Source organism: Arachis ipaensis, chromosome B9 (assembly GCF_059453495.1).
Source record: "Arachis ipaensis isolate K30076 ecotype BB chromosome B9, ASM5945349v1, whole genome shotgun sequence".
NCBI lineage: Eukaryota > Viridiplantae > Streptophyta > Magnoliopsida > Fabales > Fabaceae > Arachis > Arachis ipaensis.
Genome location: NC_142444.1, coordinates 31,521,677 through 31,530,299, shown reverse-complemented (window position 1 = coordinate 31,530,299; position 8,623 = coordinate 31,521,677). Strand labels below are relative to the sequence as shown.

Genomic DNA, 8,623 nt, shown 5'->3' with positions numbered 1-8,623 from the left:
GCGTTGAACGCCAGAACCATGCTTGTTCTGGGGGTTCAGCGCCAGCTCCTCTCCAGGGTGCAATTCTGGCGTTCAGCGCCCAGATGATGCCCATTTTGGGCGTTCAACGCCCAGATACTGCCCATTTTGGGCGTTCAGCGCCAGAACCATGCTCTGTTCTGGCGTTGAACGCCAGGCAGATGTTCCTCCCGGGTGTGATTTTTCTTCTGCTGATTTTGATTCTGTTTTCAATTTTTATATTTATTTTGTGACTCCTCATGATCATGAAACTATAAAGACATATAACTAAGAAAAATATAGTTAGATAAATAGAAATTGGGTTGCCTCCCAACAAGCGCTTCTTTAATGTCAATAGCTTGACAGTGGGCTCTCATGGAGCCTCACAGATGTTCAGAGCATTGTTGAGACTCCCCCAACACCAAACTTAGAGTCTGACTGTGGGGGCTTTGGTTGACTCTGCTTTGAGAGAAGCTTTTTCTGCTTCCTCTCCATGGATGCAGAGAGAGATCCTTAAGTTGTAAACATAAGGTTGTCCTTATTTAATTGAAGGATCAATTCTCCTCTGTCCACATCAATCACAGCTCTTGCTGTGGCTAGGAAAGGTCTTCCTAGGATGATGGATTCATCCTCTTCCTTTCCAGTATCTAGGACTATGAAATCAGCAGGGATGTAAAGGCCTTCAACCTTTACTAACACGTCCTCTACTTGTCCATAAGCCTGTTTTCTTGAATTGTCTGCCATCTCCAATGAGATTTTAGCAGCTTGCACCCCATAGATTCCCAGTTTCTCTATTACAGAGAGGGGCATGAGGTTTATCCCTGAACCAAGGTCACACAGAGCCTTAAAGATCATGGTGCCTATGGTACAAGGTATTATGAACTTTCCAGGATCCTGTCTCTTCTGAGGCAATGTCAGTTGATCCAGATCACTTAGTTCATTGGTGAACAAGGGAGGTTCATCTTCCCAAGTCTCAATACCAAATAATTTGGCATTTAGCTTCATGATTGCACCAAGGAACTTGGCACCTTGTTCTTCAGTAACATCCTCATTCTCTTCAGAAGAGGAATACTCATCAGAGCTCATGAATGGCATAAGGAGGTTCAATGGAATCTCTATGGTCTCTAGATGAGCCTCAGAGTCCTTTGGTTCCTCAGAGGGAAGCTCCTTATTGATCACTGGACGTCCCAGGAGGTCTTCCTCCTTGGGATTCACGTCCTCTCCTTCTCTTACAGGTTCGGCCATGGTGCTTATGTCACTGGCCTTGCACTCTCCTTTTGGATTCTCTTCTGTATTGCTTGGGAGAGTACTAGGAGGGATTTCAGTGATCCTTTTACTCAGCTGGCCCACTTGTGCTTCCAAATTTCTAATGGAAGACCTTGTTTCATTCATGAAACTTACAGTGGCCTTGGATAGATCATAGACTAAGTTTGCTAAGCTAGATGGATTCTGCTCAGAATTCTCTGTCTGTTGCTGAGTGGATGGTGGAAAAGGCTTGCTATTGCTAAACCTGTTTCTTCCACCATTATTAAAGCCTTGTTGAGGCCTTTGATCCTTCCATGAGAGATTTGGATGATTTTTCCATGATGGACTATAGGTGTTTCCATAAGGTTCACCTAAGTAATTCACCTCTGCTATTGCAGGGTTTTCAGGATCATAGGCCTCTTCTTTAGAAGGTGCCTCTTGAGTACTGTTGGATGCAGCTTGCATTCCATTCAGACTCTGAGAAATCATATTGACTTGCTGAGTCAATATTTTATTCTGAGCCAATATGGCATTCAGAGTATCAATTTCAAGAACTCCCTTCTTCATAGGCGTCCCATTACTCACAGGATTCCTCTCAGAAGTGTACATGAACTGGTTATTAGCAACCATGTCAATGAGTTCTTGAGCTTCTGCAGGCGTTTTCTTTAAGTGAATGAATCCACCTGCAGAAGTATCCAATGACATCTTTGATAGCTCAGATAAACCATCATAGAATATATCCAGGATGGTCCATTCTGAAAGCATGTTAGAAGGACACTTTTTGGTCAACTGTTTGTATCTTTCCCAAGCTTCATAGAGGGATTCACCATCTTTTTGTTTGAAGGTTTGAACATCCACTCTAAGCTTGCTCAGCTTTTGAGGAGGAAAGAACTTGGCTAAGAAAGCCGTGACCAGCTTATCCCAAGAGTTCAGGCTGTCTTTAGGTTGAGAGTCCAACCATATTCTAGCTCTGTCTCTTACAGCAAAAGAGAAAAGCATGAGCCTGTAGACTTCAGGATTTACTCCATTAGTCTTAAAAGTATCACAAATCTGTAAGAATTCAGTTAAGAACTGAAAAGGATCTTCAGATGGAAGTCCATGAAACTTGCAGTTTTGCTGCATCAGAGAAACTAATTGAGGTTTCAGCTCAAAATTGTTTGCTCCAATGGCAGGAATGGAGATGCTTCTTCCATGTAAATTGGAATTAGGTGCAGTAAAGTCACCAAGCATCCTCCTTGCATTATTATTATTATTTTCGGCTGCCATCTCCTCTTCCTATTCGAAAATTTCTGAAAGGTGCTTGCTGGATTGTTGTAATTTAGCTTCTCTCAGTTTCCTCTTCAGAGTCCTTTCAGGTTCTGGATCTGCTTCAACAAGAATGTTCTTGTCCTTGCTCCTGCTCATATGAAAAAGAGGGACAAAAAAATAATAATAGGGATCCTTTTTACCACAGTATAGAAGTCCCTGTGTGAGTAGAAGAATAAATAAATAGAAGGAGATGAGAGAGAAGGTGAATTTTCGAAAATTATTTTTGAAAAAGGGTTAGTGATTTTCGAAAATAGTTTTTGAAAAAGGTTAGTAGTTTTTCAAAAATTCAAATAAAAATTAAAATAATTAGTTAATTAAAAAGAAATTTTTGAAAAAAAGGGAAGATATTTTCGAAAATAGAGAGAGAGAGTTAGTTAGGTGGTTTTGAAAAAGATGAGAAACAAACAAAAAGTTAGTTAGTTAGTTGAAACAAATTTGAAAATCAATTTTTGAAAAGATAAGAAGATAAGAAGTTAGAAAAGATATTTTAAAAATCAAATTTTTGAAAAAGATAAGATAAGAAGATATTTTTGAAAAGATATGATTGAAATTAGTTTTGAAAAAGATTTGAATTTTAAAATCACAATTAATGACTTGATTCACAAGAAATCACAAGATATGATTCTAGAACTTAAAGTTTGAATCTTTCTTAACAAGTAAGTAACAAACTTGAAATTTTTGAATCACAACATTAATTGTTATTGTTATTTTCGAAAATTTGATATAAAAATAAGAAAAAGATTTTTGAAAAATATTTTTGGAATTTTCGAAAATAACTAAGAAAAATGAAAAATATTTGATTTTTGAAAAAGATAGGATTTTTAAAAATTGAAAATTTGATTTGACTCATAAAAACAACTAGATTTTAAAATTTTTTTGAAAAAGTCAAATCTAATTTTCGAAATTTTAAGAGAGAAAAAGAGAAAGATTTTTTTTTTATTTTTGAATTTTTATGATGAGAGAGAAAAACAAGAAAAATGATGCAATGCATGAAAGTTATGGATCAAAACAATGAATGCATGCAAGAATGCTATGAATGTCAAGATGAACACCAAGAACACTATGAAGATCATGATGAACATCAAGAACACATTTTTGAAAAAATTTTTAATGCAAAGAAAACATGCAAGACACCAAACTTAGAATTCTTTAATGCTTAGACACTAAGAATTCAAGAATGCATATGAAAAACAAGAAAAGACACAAAACATGCAAATGCAAAGATCAAATAAGAAGACTTACCAAGAACAACTTGAAGATCATGAAGAACACTATGAATGCATGAAAATTTTCGAAAAATGCATGAGTATGCAATAGACACCAAACTTATAACATGACTCAAGACTCAAACAAGAAACACAAAAATATTTATGATTTTTATGATTTTATGATTTTTTTGTATTTTCTTTTAATTTTTTTTTTCGAAAATCATTTTGAAAAAGAAAAATAAGGATTCCAAAATTTTTAATATGAATTCCAGGAATCTTATGCTCTTTAGTCTAAAGCTCCAATCAAAGGGTCAGGCATGGCTTAATAGCCAGCCAAGCTTTAGTAAAAATATGAGTGTAATTCAGACATGACACGCCTAACATGCCCTACAGTCATGGCTTTACAGCGCCAGGCTTCAACATGCTTCATGAAACACTAGAATTCATTCTTAAAAATTTTGAAGAAAAATATATTTTTGAAAATATTTTTTTTATTTTTTTCGAAAACAGATGAGAAAATTTTTTAAAACATTTTTGAAAATTTTTTGAAAATAAAACAAAAAGAAAATTACCTAATCTGAGCAACAAGATGAACCGTCAGTTGTCCAAACTCGAACAATCCCCGGCAACGGCGCCAAAAACTTGGTGCGCAGAAATTGTGATTACACTTTGATTATGTAAAATTCATCGCTCTTTCTTTCCCTGGTAATGGCGCTAAAAACATGATGCCAATACCATGGTTCACAACTTCACACAACTAACCAGCAAGTGCACTGGGTCGTCCAAGTAATACCTTACGTGAGTAAGGGTCGAATCCCACGGAGATTGTCGGTATGAAGCAAGCTATGGTCACCTTGTAAATCTCAGTCAGGCGGATATCAAATGGTTATGGAGTTTTCGAAATTAATAAATGAAATAGGGATAGAAATACTTATGTAAATCATTGGTGAGAATTTCAGATAAGCGCATAGAGATGCTTTCGTTCCTCTGAACCTCTGCCTTCCTGCTGTCTTCATCCAATCAGTCTTACTCCTTTCCATGGCTGGCTTTATGTAATGCGTCACCATTGTCAATGGCTACTTTCGGTCTTCTCTCGGGAAAATGATCCAAATGCCCTGTCACGGCACGGCTAATCGTCTGGAGGCATCACCCTTGTCAATGGTCACATCCTATCCTCTCAGTGAAAGTGGTCAACGCACCCTGTCACGGCACGGCTATTCATCTGTCGGTTCTCGATCATGCTGGAATAGGATTTACTATCCTTTTGCGTCTGTCACTACGCCCAGCAATCGCGAGTTTGAAGCTTGTCACAGTCATTCAATCATTGAATCCTACTCGGAATACCACAGACAAGGTTTAGACCTTCCGGATTCTCTTGAATGTCGCCATCATTCTAGCTTACACCACGAAGATTCCGATTAAGAGATCTAAGAGATACTCATTCAATCTAATGTAGAACGGAAGTGGTTGTCAGGCACGCGTTCATAGGGAATGATGATGATTGTCACGTTCATCACATTCAGGTTGAAGTGCAAATGAATATCTTAGAAGCGAAATAAGATGAATTGAATAGAAAACAGTAGTACTTTGCATTAATCTTTGAGGAACAGCAGAGCTCCACACCTTAATCTATGGAGTGTAGAAACTCTACCGTTGAAAATACATAAATGATAATGGAGTTCATCGGTCTCGGCCCCAGAGGGGAATCGGAGTAACCAAGACTGTGAATACAATGATAAAAAGTTCTATTTATAATAAACTAGCTACTAGGGTTTACAGAAGTAAGTAATTGATGCATAAATCCACTTCCGGGGCAAACTTGGTGTGTGTTTGGGCTGAGCTTGAAGTCTACACATGGAGAGGTCATTCTTGGAATTGAACGCCAGCTTTTGTGCCAGTTTGGGCGTTGAACTCCACTTTGTAACTTGTTTCTGGCGCTGGACGCCAGAATTGGGCAGAGAGCTGGCGTTGAACGCCAGTTTGCGTCATCTAAACTTAGGCAAAGTATGGACTATTATATATGGCTGGAAAGCCCTGAATGTCTACTTTTCAACGCAATTGAAAGCGCACCATTTTGAGTTCTGTAGCTCCAGAAAATCCATTTTGAGTGCAGGGAGGTCAGAATCCAACAGCATCAGCAGTCCTTCTTCAACCTCTGAATCTGATTTTTGCTCAAGTCCCTCAATTTCAGCCAGAAAATACCTAAAATCACAGAAAAACACACAAACTCATAGTAAAGTCCAGAAATGTGAATTTAACATAAAAACTAATAAAAACATCCCTAAAAGTAACTAGATCCTACTAAAAACATACTAAAAACAATGTCAAAAAGCGTATAAATTATCCGCTCATCAATCAACCTAATACCTGCATCCACTATCAGAAAGCTTGGCTTAACTGAAGAAGTTAAACCAACCCGGATATGTCTCTAACTTGCTGATTGCTCCATTAAATACCCATCAGGCGTGATTGAAGACATGATTGTCAAAGTTGGGCCATTCGCCTTTCCCACTGACTTTGTAGTGCTGGAAATGGAGGAGCACAAGAGTGCTACTCTCATTTTAGGAAGACCCTTCCTAGCAACTGGATGAACCCTCATTGATGTCCAACAAGGAGAAATAACCCTGAGAGTCAATGATGATGAGTTTAAGTTGAATGCTGTCAAAGCCATGCAGCATCCAGGCACATCAAAAGACTGCATGAAAGTTGATCTTATTGACTCTTTGGTAGAAGAGATCAACATGGCTGAGAGTCTCGAATCAGAGTTGGAAGACATCTTTAAAGATGTTCAGCCTGATTTGGAGAATTCAGAGGAGATGAAAGAGCCTCTGAAATTTCTTCTGGAAGAGGAAAAACCTCCTAAGCCCGAGCTCAAACCATTACCACCATCCCTGAAATATGTATTTCTGGGAGAAGGTGACACTTTTCCAGTGATCATAAGCTCTGCTTTAAATCCACAGGAAGAGGAAGCACTTATTCAAGTGCTAAGGACACACAAGACAGCTCTTGGGTGGTCCATAGGTGACCTTAAGGGCATAAGCCCAGCTAGATGTATGCACAAAATCTTATTGGAGGATAATGCTAAACCAGTGGTTCAACCACAGAGGCGGCTAAATCCAGCCATGAAGGAAGTGGTGCAGAAAGAGGTCACCAAATTACTAGAGGCTGGGATTATTTATCCTATTTCTGATAGCCCCTAGGTGAGTCCTGTCCAAGTCGTCCCAAAAAAGGGAGGCATGACAGTGATCCATAATGAAAAAAATGAACTGGTTCCTACAAGAACAGTTACAGGGTGGCGCATATGTATTGACTACAGAAGGCTCAATACAGCCACCAGAAAGGATCATTTTCCTTTACCATTCATAGACCAGATGCTAGAAAGACTGGCAGGTCATGATTATTACTGCTTTTTGGATGGCTACTCATGCTATAACCAGATTGCAGTAGATCCCCAGGATCAAGAGAAAACAGCATTCACATGTCCATCTGGAGTGTTTGCTTATAGAAGGATGCCATTTGGGCTGTGTAATGCGCCTGCAACCTTCCAGAGATGCATGCTCTCTATTTTCTCTGATATAGTGGAAAAATTTCTGGAGGTCTTCATGGATGACTTCTCAGTATATGGAGACTCATTCAGCTCCTGTCTTGATCACCTGAAACTTGTCCTGAAGAGATGCCAAGAGACCAACCTAGTCTTAAACTGGGAAAAATGTCACTTCATGGTGACTGAAGGAATTGTCCTTGGGCATAAAATCTCAAACAAGGGAAAAGAGGTGGATTGAGCAAAAATAGAGGTAATTGAAAAATTACCACCACCTGCCAATGTTAAGGCAATCAGAAGCTTTCTGGGGCATGCAGGATTCTATAGGAGGTTTATAAAGGATTTTTCAAAAATTGCAAAACCTCTAAGTAATCTGCTAGCTGCTGACACGCCATTTGTGTTTGACACAGAGTGTCTGCAGGCGTTTGAAACGCTGAAAGCTAAGCTGGTCACAGCACCAGTTATTTCCGCACCAGACTGGACATTACCATTTGAGCTAATATGTGATGCCAGTGATCACGCCATTGGTGCAGTATTGGGACAGAGGCATGACAAGCTTCTGCACGTCATTTATTATGCTAGTCGCGTTTTAAATGATGCCCAGAAAAATTACACAACCACAGAAAAAGAATTACTTGCAGTGGTTTATGCCATTGACAAGTTCAGATCATACTTAGTAGGATCAAAAGTGATTGTGTATACTGACCATGCTGCTCTTAAATATCTACTCACAAAGCAGGATTCAAAACCCAGGCTCATCAGATGGGTGTTGCTTCTGCAAGAGTTTGATATAGAAATAAGAGACAGAAAAGGGACAGAGAACCAAGTGGCTGATCATCTGTCCCGGATAGAGCCAGTAGAAGGGACGTCCCTCCCCTCTCTTGAGATCTCTGAGACTTTTCCGGATGAGCATTTATTTGCCATTCAGGAAACACCATGGTTTGCCGATATTGCAAACTATAAAGCTGAAAGGTTCATACCCAAAGAGTTCAACAGGCAACAAAAGAAAAAATTAATCACTGATGCAAAGTACTACTTGTGGGATGAACCCTATCTCTTTAAGAGATGTGCAGACGGAATAATCCGTAGGTGTGTTCCTAGAGAAGAAGCACAGAGGATCCTATGGCATTGCCATGGATCTCAATATGGAGGCCATTTCGGAGGTGAGCGAACAGCCACCAAGGTCCTCCAATGTGGCTTCTATTGGCCCACACTCTATAAAGATTCCCGAGAGTTTGTACATAAACTGTGACAGTTGCCAAAGAGCTGGTAATCTGCCTCATGGTTACGCCATGCCTCAATAAGGAATCTTGGAGATTGAGTT

The 8,623-nt window shown here is 39.1% G+C and overlaps 1 non-coding gene across 1 annotated transcript; it reads left to right on the top strand.

Annotated features, from left to right (window-relative positions):
* The first annotated feature begins 2,001 nt into the window (after nucleotides 1-2,001).
* LOC148544192 (small nucleolar RNA R71) lies at nucleotides 2,002-2,109 on the top strand. Its single transcript, XR_015900361.1, has one exon. It is a non-coding gene; the product is annotated as a small nucleolar RNA R71 (small nucleolar RNA).
* The last annotated feature ends 6,514 nt before the right edge of the window (nucleotides 2,110-8,623 follow it).